This window comes from Amblyomma americanum, chromosome 1, assembly GCF_052857255.1.
Source record: "Amblyomma americanum isolate KBUSLIRL-KWMA chromosome 1, ASM5285725v1, whole genome shotgun sequence".
Lineage (NCBI taxonomy): Eukaryota > Metazoa > Arthropoda > Arachnida > Ixodida > Ixodidae > Amblyomma > Amblyomma americanum.
The window spans coordinates 357,639,164-357,653,544 of NC_135497.1; the positions used below are offsets into that span (position 1 = coordinate 357,639,164).

Here is a 14,381-nt window from a genome sequence, read left to right on the forward strand (position 1 = left end):
ATGCACATTCGGATTAGTTTCCATGAATTCTTTTGAACAGATCAGATATTGTAGAGCACAGCATCTGATACGTTTTGCCTAGAATTACCCAATTATTAGAGCATGTATCTTAGTTGTGAGCAAAAGATGAGCCTGCAACAACGATGTCTGTCATGCTGTTAACTTCAGTATATATGATGCGCATCTGGGGTCAGGCATTGTTCAACCTTCAGAATTTGGGCATCTGCAGCCTTTCACTCGTTAGTGTTACTTCTGGAAAGCTTCTGTTAACATGGGTTTTGCCTGTGTTACAAGAGTTAATTTATTTTATGCCCAGGACAGTCTTCCAAACAGATGGAAAACTGAAAGGTTTCAGCGTGCCCGCAGTGAAATAATTTGTGTAATTAGTTGTCTTCACTTTCATGTGTTTGTGGCTTCTGATTCACAAGGCAATTTTTGTTGTAGGTCTACAACTCACGTTTCGACACATATGTCGAGGTTTCAGAGGGGCACACATTTTCTGATGGAGATAAAATAAACCTCGTTGGCAGTAGCAGCAGTGATGAACAAAACTTGCCACTCGAAACTGGGTGAGTAGGCCAGCTTTGAATGCTAGAACTATTACGTGGTACATTGTAGTAATGCACTTATGTTGCACCAAATTCTGTCCCGTCTTCTTTTTTTTTAGTACTGATGATGGACCATTGGTGTTGGCTCCCAGTTGTAGTGAGCCAGACAAGCACCTGTTCACTGTTCAGCAACCGCTGCATGAACTGCCTCCTATTCCACTGGATATCAAGGCAGACATTGAGGGTACAACATTAGGAGAAGTGTCGAGTCGTGCGAAAAACCGTATAGTGTCTTGGATCACGGCACATTTGCTGACATTTGACTGGTAAGTATTGCCTAGTATTGTTGCGTGCGCGATTTCTGATGCTACGCCTGCAATGTGCTCACAGGTACCCTGGAAAATTCTACGAGCCTGCGGCCAAGGCTCTTGTTCTGAAGTATCCTGTTCTCAGGGATACGATTGGGACAGGTTATGTAAGTACATGAATCGCCATGCTTGCTTGCTAGTCACTCTAAATGAGGCAATATTGGCACAGAAAAACACTTTGGAAAATGATGCCTGCCATAAAATTATAAAGTGAACCATCATCTCAAACAAAAAAATGAGTAAATGCTTTGTGGTTGGTAGATTACAATTTTTTTCCTGAAAAGCAGAGAGAAAAATTCATTTGCGATAAAATGACCGGTGGAGCACAATGCATGCAATGCACAGGTTTGTGTTCATTTCTTCGTCATGTCAGCATTTGTTTTTTCTGCTTTTGCTAGATATTTTTCATGGATTATCTAGCAAGCTATATTTCCCTTGCTGCTTTCTTTCTTGACAGGTGGCTCATTTTCTTGAGGTAATCTTATCTTGGATGGTTTTGTTCTCGTGTGCAACGTCACTGCTGTGCATGCTCATGAACAAATTGGCATGCCAGAGTGTTCTGTGTAAGTGTATTGTGAGGTGTCAGGTTGCTGCACTTATTCTTGAACAAAATTTTCTTGGCCATTGATGGGAAATGCACTACCATAGTTAAAGGGGCTCTGAAACACCTCCCGAGGACAGAACATAAACTCACCCAACCACTGCATTGTGTTTTTATTAGCAATAAAACCTGACCAAAATAATGGACCACTTGCGGAAAAGCGAGCGCCGCCTGCCGTGCAAACAGGGAAGCTCCGCTGGCACCTTTGGTTGGAAAGGGGTTCTCGAGCAGGCGTGTGCAAAGGTAGATTTCAGCTGTTCACGTGCGCTTGTTTTCTTGTTTTAGCGTTGTTTCTTCGCCGGAAGCGTGCGTTTGCTAACGAAAGAGGATGATGGAGGAGGAGAACACCCCATTTCCGTTTTTAGAAACGGGGTGGGGCGAAGAGTTTTCGAGTCGTAGCCTGAAAAACGACCATGTGTGGCTGAACCTGCAGTTTACTACCTCACCGGAACGCCGAATGACCAAATGAAAGTGTGTATGAATGTGCGCCTATGTGCGGGCGAGTGTAACAGCATAATGAAATGCACTTCCCTAATGCCCATTTATGTTCGCGCTTCCTTGATAGGGCAAGAGTTTCTGCTAACTTCATGCAGCACCTTTTGCCGCAGGCCACACTTAACTGATCAGTAAACGACCCGTTGCACCATCTCAACCACTGCTCGTGCTGATAGGATAGAGCATTGCTTTGCGTTCTAACAGGCCGCTGGAGCGTTGGAATGCGCGGATATAGGCGAGGTTGCGCTCTGACGCGTGCTTCGCTGTTGAGATAGCACAGCTTGACATTGTAGCATTTTTGAATGTTCATACTAGTACAAATAATTTGGCTGTCACCGAATACGCACGTGCGTCGATGGCAAAACTCTTCTAGAACGCCCGAGCTGTGCGCACTTGGGAGCAAGCGCGAAATGTAGCAGGAACAGTCGTTTCGAAACGTGCTCGATGCGCGAATTGCTGGCTCCATTAACGGCTTCGTCTTTTGCGCGTTGTATCTCGTAGCGGCTTTTATTACGTCCAAGTATCGCTGTTGCAAACGCGTGGTCAGTTTAGTTAGAAACGCGTTGAAGTTACATGGCAGTTACGTGGCAGTTACAGCTCACATCTGTCGCCGCACTACAGCGCTGGAATGCACGGCCAGCTCATGTTTTCCAACCAAAACCAAATCGCCTACAGAGGGCGCTAGCTGCGCTTTCACCGCGCATGCGCAGAAACTTTTCCGCAAATGGTCAATTCACTTCTACATGCAGCAGAGAATCCACAATCACCCACGAAAGCTGGTAAGCCCTTTCCAGCCAATTTTCCATGCCCGCACCATACTCCGCCACTTGCACCTGCGTATAGCAGTTGGGAGATGGTTATTGGTTAGATTCTTTCAGGCGTCGGGCAGCTATGGCCACGGCCAATAAGCCGCGTTGCTCTGGGTAAGGAATCGGAGGAGCGCCTACCTTCCAGCGTGCAAAAAGGGCTGAGAGGAGAGGGAAAAGCGCGATGATGCTGAAACTCAAATTTTGACTACAGATAACTCAGCTTTCGTGAAATGCATTAAAAAAATTCTTGCTGGACATTATTCGTGATGTGGGGTGCTTTAACATTCCAGGCATATCTCAACTTTATTAGAGCCCCTTTCAGAGCCCCTTTAAAGTGCGGAAGTAAACTTTCTTGTGCCCGTACAGGCGTGCTTGAGGGCCCCTCATGCACAAGCATCAATCAAGAGCACTGCGTATTGTTCACAAACATCCTTGAGTCAGGCATTAAGTACAGTGCTAATAATGCACTGAGCAGCAAGTGCGTTCGGATTGCTCATGCATATCTGCTTTGGCTAGAACAAGGCAGTGCTGCTTTTAACTTTTCCTACAGTAAGCACAAGTGGCCACTGCACAGGCATATGTAAAACCTATGCCCTCTTGCATCCCTTTCTCCAAGGCAAATCTGTATTTGTGACTGATGGCTGCTACGCGGCCATTTCGGTCAGTTTGAATTTATAATGCAGTGGCACTGTTTTACAGGATTCATGGAGGGTTGCATTTCAGTACAAAATGGGCAATATCCGAAAATCCGTGGACAACGATCCTAATGTTGAAGAGGCGAGGAAGAAGTTTGGAAGGAAGGTGAACTTCCAAGACAAAAGGGGTCTGAAGAAGCAATGCCGCGTGGTAAGTGAAACTACAGCTAAACATTAGTATTTAAAACACTCTGAAAAGTAAAGTATTCTGTTGCGCTGAGTTTGTGAAGGGGAGTTGCATGTTAAAATTTACAGTGATCATTGCACACAAGTGGACAAGAAAATATAATAATTGGGCTTTGTAATGAAGTAACAATATTGGCCCCCGTAAAGATCTTTTATAACAAGAAAAAATTTCTACCATCTTATTTTACTAACGAAACAAGGAAACATAGCCATGAAAGTAATCGGAGGGCTTCAAATCAGTGCAGACCACTAGTTGGGCATGCATCTCTAAAAGAAATGAGCAAAGAAAATATAACGAGCAAACCTGACTTAGACTTAAAGTACAATAACGTCAAAGCTGTAAAATAGCTGCATTCGATGCAAGTTGGTGTTTCATGCTTAATTTGAAACATTGCACAGAAGATAGCAAAAAATAAGAGCCAAACGATGACTGTTATTGCAACTACTGAGGTTATACACTCGTGGCCATGTGAACCATGTCATGGAGTACCTTTGCTAGGCTTGAAACACCACCACAATCCTGGCAATGTGTACCTAGGTGGTCACTTGGCGTGCAGGTAGGTGTTTCGCCTGTTCCACATATATTTTGCCATCGGTTTGTGGGGCCTGGTATGCCACCTTCCTTACATAGCCTGTATAGGAGGGATTCATTAGCACTGCAACTGTCCCATTGGCTGTGCTGTGTCTGTTTTATCAAAAATGTACATGAAATAGAGTTAACAGAACCATTCAGTTTTTAAAATGAGTTTTGTGGATTAGAGGTATGCTGGAACATCAGATAAAAAAACTCATTCTTCCATCATAGTTAATTGCATTTTTGATCAGTTTTGGGCATGCGCATATTGAATTTTTTGTAAAGATTCACCACGTTGCAGCTGTATATAATGCGCTACCTTAAGTGGGACTCGGTTGTGCCCATTAAGGCTTGATTACAGCTATAGATGCTGTTTCATTATCCCATATCTGGCTTTGGGAAGCGAAATCCCACAGATCTCAAATCATTGATGTGGACACCTTGATCCCCAACCCAAACTGTTTACTAGCACAGGTCTGGATTTAGGAGGTAAAATTCCACACATCTCAATCATTCATGTGGACACCTTGACTCCCAGGCTGAATTGTTTACTAAAGGGACACTGAAGGGGAGCGCTAAGGCTAGGCTGATGGGTTAATAAAAGTTTATAAAATATGTCGTTTTCATTGAAAACAATACTTTTGTAACCTACAAAATTGCACAAAAGCGAAGTACTCGTTGAGCTACCGCTTACTATTCAACCATCCGCCATGGGTGACGACGGTACAAGCATTCTTGAGAAACACTGTCATTAGGTCCGTTCTATTCGCCTGCACTCCCTGAACTAGTTCTCTTCGTGCTGCACTTCGCCATTCGTTTCACGAGTGCAGCCTTCCGCCCTCTGCACGGCACCGTTCGTTTCAAGCAACTGCAGGCGTCGTGCAGGCCTAGTTCAGCTAAACTCTGCACTTCCTCGGCCGGCAGTGCCGACTTCGTGCAGTAGTTCAGCAGCAGACAGCAAAATGGCAGCAGACGACGGCGGCATGTATGCGATGTTGAATGGCGTTAACACGTTCATTATTCCGGTGATTGGTGAAGATGGCCAACCTGTTCGCGCAGACAACGGGTACTCCTACTCAACATCAGGTATGCGTGATGCTATGATGTATCCATCGGCGCATTTGTCGGCGGCCTCTTCGAAAAATGGACTCTCACGAAGAACCCTAGCGTAGTGTGCCGAGCCCGGGAAACCGATGAACCCATCAATGAACATTTTGCGGTTATCACATATGCCCTGCAGAATCAAAGATGGATACTTCTTCCGGTTATAATAGGACTGTGGTGACACAGCTGGTTTATTGATTTCAATGTGGCAACCGTCCACGCAGCCGGTTGTATTCCGTGGTCCCTAGCCACCGGCTTTTGCTAAGCCAGCCTTGCTTCGTTCTTGCTGTTGGTTCGGCCAGGTGATGACAAACGAGCTAATGTTGTTCAAACAGTCCAAGACTCTTTCGATGCGCTTTTGCACAGAGGACACAGAAATATCAAAACGGTCTGCTAGAGAGTACATGTTGCATTGCGTGCCCAAGTAACTCAGAACGATGAGGCACGCTTTCACTGGGCTTATTTGCGAACGGCCTCCCATTGGGTGCGGGAAAAATGGCGATATTTTAAAACTACCCACCAGAGAATCAAACGTGCTCCCTGAAAAATGGAAAAGACGCTTGAACTCGAATTAATATCTGTTGACAACGTCCTCGCAGTACCACGGTTCCTCAGTAGCCTCACTAACTTCATTGCAATCATGAACAAGTCGTCGAAGTCCTCTTCGTCGCTGTCGGAATCGATAACGTCCATAGCTGCCTTCACAACATGCAGTAAGCCGCAGTTCATTTTTTTCTCTTCCGCACAGAAAACACGTACACGAAGCAACACTGCGACCGACGTCCAACGAGAGCAGAAAAAGAAGAAGGATTGCACGATATCTGCACTTTTACGTTCGTTTCGAATCGGCGCTAGGTCTGCACTGCTGAACTGGCGCTGCATGAGCACGGCACTTCATCTGAACTGACGTGAACTGGTGCACGTCGTGCAGGCCGAATCGAACGGACCTATTGTCTCAATGGGCAGGGCAGTTACCGTCGAAACGAGAGTGGAGTATAGCTACGAATACAGACAGTGTCGTAGTTAAAGTGGCACAAAACAGATGATGGAGAGAATGGCTAGACTCAAACTGCAAGCAGAATCTCTCCTGGCATTCTCTGCACTCAAGCTGCGCGGAGCCTTTGAATGCAGCAAGTTCGCAACTGCAAGCATTATAAAAGCCTTCTCTCGGTTAAACCGCTAGCTTCTTTGTGCTGAAATTTGATGCAAAGATAGCATAGACTCATTCTTTTTTAATACCTCTTTTGCATGAGGTATTTCTTGATTTGATCAGAATAATTTAGAAATTCACATCGTATCCAGCTTTGGCAACCCAAACTATCGGCTTTTGCTTAGCTTTTCATCATCACCACTATGATCATGTTCTATGTGCAGTTCAGGAAAGTACAACGGCCTCTTTCAATGACCTCCAAATATTACAGCTATAGCTGATACCATCCGATGTGTAACTGAGGAACAACAAAGGCAGCTTTTGGACCAGTTGGTCTGACATACGTGTGGAGAAAAAAAGCCGCTACTTCAAACAGGACGAAGACGAGAACTTTGGGCATGGGAAGCAATTTAGCCTTGCATATCAAGGACTGCCACTGTTCCCCTCGGTTTCACCTGGTCAGCATTATCGGTCGGGGGAAGTCAAGACATGAGCGAGAGCTACTAGAAGCTTTCTTAATCAGGAATAATAAGCAGATATGCGTAAGCGATCCGTCAATCATACATAGTCACTGAAAAGGTTTTATGGGTTATGGTTTATGGGGGTTTAACGTCCCAAAGCGACTCAGGCTATGAGGGACGCCGTAGTGAAGGGCTCCGGAAATTTTGACGTGCACTGACATTGCACAGCACACGGGCCTCTAGAATTTCGCCTCCATCGAAATTCGGCCGCCGCGGCCGGGATCGAACCCGCGTCTTTCGGGCTAGCAGCCTAGCGCCATAACCACTCAGCCACCGCGGCGGCTCACTGAAAAGGAGTATCAGTTCCTGTCAACCTAGTTTCCCTCACATTGTCAAAGTGTGCGTGCGTGCAGGAAGAATGTATAAATGTGGCTTAATTCCTCATAATAAATCAGCTGTAGGTCCAGCGGTGTTGTGTGTGTGCCTTCTTGCTCTTGTCCTGCGTCCATTTCGCTGGTTTCACCGTTGCGTATTATGAACCAACTAGCCCAGCAATTTACTCTATTTTCCAATAAACCTTAGTTGCAAGTTACCACTCATCCTGTGCAGTTCTCGTCTTCATCCTGTTTGAAACAGCGGCTTTTTTTCCCATACATACGAGGAACAATAGTTCTGAAGATGCTTTCTCGACTGCTTTAACATTGTTATACATGCATGCATGAGTGTGTCTGCAAAAGCACGTGTTGAAAAAGAAACAAAACCATGCAATTTCATACCACCCACAGTAAGCATTAGCTGATTTACGGCTGAAGAAAGAACGAAACCGCTTCACTGGCCACCTAGCACCCAGCAAACCAAACAGAGCGTGAATGCTGTTGCGAGCTTGCAACACTTACATGCAGCCTGAGTGCACAGAATGCAAGGTGAACAATTCAGTGCTCGTGTTCGCATCTAGCCTTTACTCTCTGTCATCTGTTCAGTGCCGGTTCAAGTACAGGACTCTTCATATTCTTGCCTATGCCCGCCATGCTGCTTTCCTCTTATTTTGATGGTGATCGCACTTCAAGAGAGCGATATAGCATTCCTTAAGAAAGCTTGTACTGACATCACCCATGGCAGCTGGTCTTTCTTAGTAGTGGCACCAAGGGTGCTTTGCTTTTGCACAATATTGTGGGTTATAAAATATTTTTGTGTGTGTGGTAAAAATAACACTTTCTAGCAGGTAACGCTAGCTTATCTGTATAGCTTAACTTAGTATTCCCCGTTAGAGTTCCTTCAAGGAGGACCCTTCATTTATATAAGGGCCCCGTCAGCCTTTGCACTGGAGTCTATTTAAGAAGTACTTGCTGTTGGGCTAGCTTGTTCATACTATATTTAAATGGCACAAAGGAACAAAGACAGGAAAACAAGGGGACGCTCTTCCTGTTCCATTGTCTTCCTGTGTGTGTTCCTTTGCACCATTCAAATGTAGCAAATAGTTTCTCAAAATTAGTTCCATCGAGCCCAGTGGTTGCTCAGTGATCTGTAGGTAATCACTTTTTTGGCACAAATCATACTGCAGCAGTGTAACTGCTGATATTCAACAGTCATCGATCTATTTCTGGATTTCTTGAAGGGACCTGCATATGCATGGTTCTGTACTTTGCACACATCAAGCAAAACAAGACAGAAACAAAAACACAAGCTCTTGCAGCACCTTTCAAAAACTCTGGGCGGTTCCCCAAAGCTATCAAGGTCAGAAACTGTGGACTAGGCAGTTAATTACAATAGCTACAAAGGCATGCATTGGAGGCACTCTAGGGAATTAGGCTTTGACTAAAGAAAGAGCACTTCATAAAGCTCAATACAAAAGCTGCAGAGTGCTGACAAGACAGACTGATATCCAGTTGTCAAGTTTTGCTGAGGTCATCGATCATAATCAGGATTTTAGAAGAGCAGTTCTGTGTTACCTAAATTATGCTAGGCCTTACTCGTGATATTGTGCTCAACCGTATTAATGTTTTCAATTATTTTAGTTGCAAGTCAAGAGACACCTTGGAAACTACAGTAGAAGAAGTTGATGGAGTCGTAGCTGCTCATGTAGACTTCATGGCAAAGGAAATGAAGCGGTGCAATCCAGATATACAAAAATTGAAAGTTTCCATGCAGACAACTCTCCCCTCAAGGAGAAAAAGGATAAAAATAAACAGTCCATCAACGGAGGAATTGCTGGACAAGTATCCAGCCCTGACACTTCGGGAAATGGTAAGCTTCAAAAAAGTTGAGCATCAGGCTGGTTTACTAAAAAGGTTTTCAACAAGCAGTAATACTCATTCCATCCTTCAGGTTTCAGAGACATGAAAAATACAACCAGCTGCTGTAAGAGGCTAAATAAATTGAGAAAGCATTAGATTCAGTTGAAACGTAAGCAGTGCTTGCACTAACCAGGATGTGGAGATAAATTGTAGAAGGTTGCATTTTCGAAAACAAAACAAAATGAGCAGGAAGAGGGAGCGATAAACTTTGCTTGTCAGGCAACGTTTCGAGTAAAGAACTTGTCTTCATCTAAGCAGGTGCGGTCATCACTAGTAGAAATATTTAGAACCTTTATTCCGAAAAGGAACACCTGAGAGGGTTGGTGGGGAAAATGAATATGGCCGAGGGATAAGGAGTGTTAGTGTTAATTGTTCGGTGGACTAAAATGGTAGTTCTGTAATCATAGACAACATTGAAAGGTATTACGTTTAGCTCCTTAAACAGTTGTTGGTGAAGATTACATTCCAATAGCCCTTTTCTTGAGGATGACAACTTTTGTATGATGGCGCTGCAACGCCAATATTCAGTATAATATTTTAAATGATTATTGAAAACGCTCAAACATCATGTGTTATATCAGTTTTCCAAAGCCTTCAAGCTTTGATTAGTGCATAGCAGTGAACGATTAACTTCTCGCATATATTATCTGTTAGAGACGGTCAATGTAGTGTTGCGGCAAGTTATTTCCAAGTATTTGCAAAATTAGAAGAACTTGCAACCTATATTCAGACTGCAACTAGCCCCTAGTATCATTACCAAAGGGGAAAATCGTGGCGGTGAAAATAGATTTATTTTTATACAACAGGCCAACAGGTAACATGGCCAGCAGGTGTGTGTAATGTTGTAGCGTGCGGCAGCCGAGCGGCCGCACCAAAGAACCAGCGAAGACCGGTGCAGGACAAGGAATCAGCGTTTATTTGTCTGACGCTTCTTTTATACGCAGCGGTTGCTTATCCGCTGCTGCTATCAGTGCGCGTCATGGCAAAGTGACGCGTCATGCACTTGACGATATCACAGTGTGAATAGGATTTTTTGTATTTTATGAAAGAATAAGAACTGTTAGTAGAAAACCAACACAAAAAATTCAGTCCGTAGGAATCTATAAGATTACGTGAAAGCATGAGAGTTATTGGTATTATGAAATGCATAAAATAATGCTCCTGTATAAAAATCATAAAACTAAATGCAGAGAATAGACCTGTCTAAAAGGTAAAATAGGCATCATTTGAAATGAAGGCACCTGATAGAGGTAAAACACTAAGAAAAATATAAATTAGACATTAAAAAGGTGTGAGGACTAAAATGCCAAAGGGGAAGGTGAGTGGCAATAAAATAAATTGGAGGGATGTAAAGCATGCTGGTGAAACCAATCTAAACTCAGATAAAAGCAAAAAGGAATGACCTCTTTATCGAAAGGAAAACGGATGTATTGACATAATCACCTTTGGGCCCCGAAATCTTGGCGGCTTCCACTGTTTCATGAGTAACCTCACTTTGGAATATATTCAAAACTGTTCCTTCAAAAACATAGGAGCATTGTTTTTAATGTCAAAATTCCAACAGTGGGCTGACAATTTTGAGAGGCAACCCTGACAATCATTTTTTGAGCTGCGGTTGAAGTTAAGCATCTCTGTTTCATCGCAGTCCTTTCTGTCCTTTTGTGTTCTCTGTACGTATGTGCTGCTAAAAAAGAAAGGTTGACTGCGAGGTCATAACAGTTGACGCAACTGGCTGGAGGGCATCTGCCCCGTTGTTCTTGAGTTTCACCCGACTCTGGTCACTCTGAAGCATGTCATAAGTAGCGGGTGTATATAACTTGAGTGTAAAGACATTGTATTCATCCCCATGAATATCAGTCGAGGTGGTATGTCGGGATGCTTTTTCTATTTTGTGCTGCACTCTGCCCTTTTGATTTTTGTTTTGTTTTTTCTGTGTGCATCACTGGCCATGCTGTGAGCTATCTTCTTATTGCAGGGTTTCGTGATTTCTTTCCTTTATGCCGTCAGTGTGTGCGATATGCACCTTTTGAGGGTGTGCAAACAGGGAGTTGGGGAAGAGTGTCGTAGAAAGATGACTATTAGTTCATATGGCAGTGTGTGTCTACTGCTGCACCATTCAGCAAAACTGCTTTGTTATTGGTTTATGGGGATTTAACAATGCAAAGTGACTCAGGCTATGAAAGAGACCGTATACAGCGGAGGGCTCTGGGTATCGACCACCCGGGGTTGTTCAACACGCGCTGACAGTGCAGTGTACACAGGTGTCTTGCATTTCAGGGGAGGCGAAACAAGACGCATGTGTACTGCGTGTTGTCTGTGCATGTTAACGAATCCCGGTTGGTTGAAATTATCCGGAGCCTTCCACTATGGCGCGCCTTTTATACCCGAGTTGCTTCTGGACATTAAACTCTCATAAACCAGTCACCATATTTAGCAGTTCTGCTGAATGGTGGAGCAGTGGAAATGCACTGTCATATGAACTTTAATGGTCATCTTGCTACGACACTTCTCCCACGCCTGTTTGCACACCCTTAAAGAGCACGTATCGTACACACTGGGGGCAGAAGCAAAAAATCACAGGCACTGCATGGTTATTTCACTGAAATTTCTCACACAAAGCAATCGATGTTTATAGAGTTTTTCATTACATAAAAGCATGTTGATGGAGACACTGCGTTGCAATTTTCATTGCTTCTCCCTGCCATTAATTCTGACACATAATTATGATGGGCATTTCCTCCAATCTCGTGAAATCTAAATTAACGAGGTGTTACTGTGTTTGGTTATGGGGTGTCCACTGTTGGCACAGGACAATGGTCACACAGTCAGTGGGAGACTCCTTTATTCTGCAGTGGGCATAGTTTGATGATTATTACGCTGTGTTAGTGTTGTGATGGTGATGTATTATTACAGTGACTAAATATCCCAGTGTTGAATTTTGTAGCACCGGGGTTTTATTTGATTAGGTTCTCTCTCTGCTTGCTTTGAATTGTCAATCCATTGAGACTGTACTGTTAACTTGTGGCTAAGTTCTCACTCATAATTTTCAGATTCACCAGGAGTTCATGGAAATCTGCAAGGTTGACTTCGAACGAAAGTTACTTGGCTTCATAAATGGTCATCGACAAAGATTGTTCAGCATCCTTAAAACATCACGCACAGCACAAAAAATTCTCAGCGAGGTACAAAAGGCAATTGCTGACAGTGAAGGTGACGCAAAGAAATGTACGTTTTGAGAAATTTGTTTATTCATTCTAATTTCTTGCATTTTGTTTCTTGTTTCTGTAATTGTCCGCTTCTACGAATTTCCTTTTCCTTGCCCACAGATTGCTTTGCTGTTGGCGTACTTCAACTCCTACCACACTTAGTGAAAGAGGAGGAATTCTACCTAAGAGGACTGGTAAGATTTTACTTGATTTCCTGTTTGGTTTTTGGCTTGCTTGAAAGTGCCTTGTTTTCTATAAATTCCATTTGATTACAGGACAGCTACCCTTTCATTGTCATGAATGACAAGGCGCATACTGCAACAAATGTGTGTGCAACATTCGAAAACATGAAAGTGGAAGCAATAGATGTGATAAGTGGATTCGCCACGGTCATGGAAATATATTGGGTCATGAACATCGAATACTCCAAAAAAAAACAAGAACACCTTTGCTGTTTTAGAGCATTTCTGTGACCTAAAATCAATGCCCCTGAAGCCAGCCACGCTGCGGGCGATTGTTTTGCTGGAAAAAGCCGATTGAGCCATTCCAGCAAGAAATAAACATTCCATCGTTTCAAGAAAATTTGTTTGTTTGGTTCTTTTTGGAGCAGCCATATAAGCCCACTGCTTCATATTGCTTGTAACTTTTGGTAGCCAACATTCAGGCTGGTGGTTGCCTCATCAACAACAAAGCAGAGCTGTTTGCAAAAGGTGGTTGCGATCACTACTATCCAGGGTATAGTAAGTATTCCTAAAAGTAGTTCCCGATACTTCCTCCAGAGGTAGTAAATGCCACTATAGGTAGTTGCCGTTACTATATTAAAGGTAGCTCTACTTACTACCCCAAGGGTAGTAACTGTTACTTAAGGTAGTACCTGTTACTACCTCCAGAGGTAGTAAATGCCACTATAGGTAGTTGCCGTTACTACATTAAAGGTAGCTCTACTTACTACCCCAAGGGTAGTAACTGTTACATAGGGTAGTTCCTGTTACTACCTCTCTGGAGGTAGTAACAACCACTACCTTGCAGTTACTACCTACAGTTACTAGCTAGGTAGCAACATATGTGACAAGCAGTTACTACCCTAAAAGTTAGTAACTGCAACTACCTTTTTTTTAGAGTGCGGGGTATGCTCGGCGGAGCGTCGCGCTAGCATCAGCCAATCGGAGGAAGCTCGGCTAAGCTCGTACGAACGTCGCTGCAGCCAATGGAAGGAGATCATCCGGCCAGAAGCAGAAGAGAAGAGCGGGGTACGCGGCGGCATGCGCATGCAGATGCAAGGAAGAAGGGCCAAAGGGTGCTGTCGCCAGAGGAACGTGCCATACAAGAAAATTAAATCGCGGATGGTGCCGGTCATTTGACATATGCCGATGCCGGCGAGCTGAACAGTAACGCAAAAGAAGAGAGCACCAACGTGTGTCAATTGATCCAGTGGATACAGCGAGGCGGCAAACCGAAGCAGAGCGGCGAAGACAATATAACCTTGCCAAACGGGATTCGGAAAGATATCAAGAGCGAGGAACGCGAAGAAGAGCAAGAAAGAAGATGCGATTGATGAAGCCGCCGGAGGAACGTGCAGTCGAGAGGCGTGTACAAGCGGCTTCAGAGAACGCCCAACAGAGGGAACGGCGGCTCGAATCGCAACGAGCAGCTAAGGCGGCTTATCGCGAGAGCAAAGCCGAAGAACGACTGCAAGAACGTTTGGGTGCAACTCGAATTTTGAAGCTCGTAAAAAGCTACACAATGATAAAACAAAGCTAAACAAGGGCAAACGTGCTCGCGCACCTAATTCACATTTAGCTTAACCAGGTAAATCGGTGGCAGTTTTCTGGTTTATTTTTTCCTCCATATTTGCTCTGCCTCAAATCATTCCTGTTAAATTCATGATAA

The 14,381-nt window shown here is 44.0% G+C and overlaps 1 long non-coding RNA gene across 1 annotated transcript; it reads left to right on the forward strand.

Annotated features, from left to right (window-relative positions):
- The first annotated feature begins 430 nt into the window (after nucleotides 1–430).
- LOC144100679 (uncharacterized) lies at nucleotides 431–12,401 on the forward strand. Its single transcript, XR_013307798.1, has 6 exons — nucleotides 431–569; nucleotides 668–874; nucleotides 939–1,023; nucleotides 3,521–3,667; nucleotides 9,007–9,235; nucleotides 12,336–12,401. It is a non-coding gene; the product is annotated as an uncharacterized LOC144100679 (long non-coding RNA).
- Nucleotides 12,402–14,381: the final 1,980 nt, after the last annotated feature.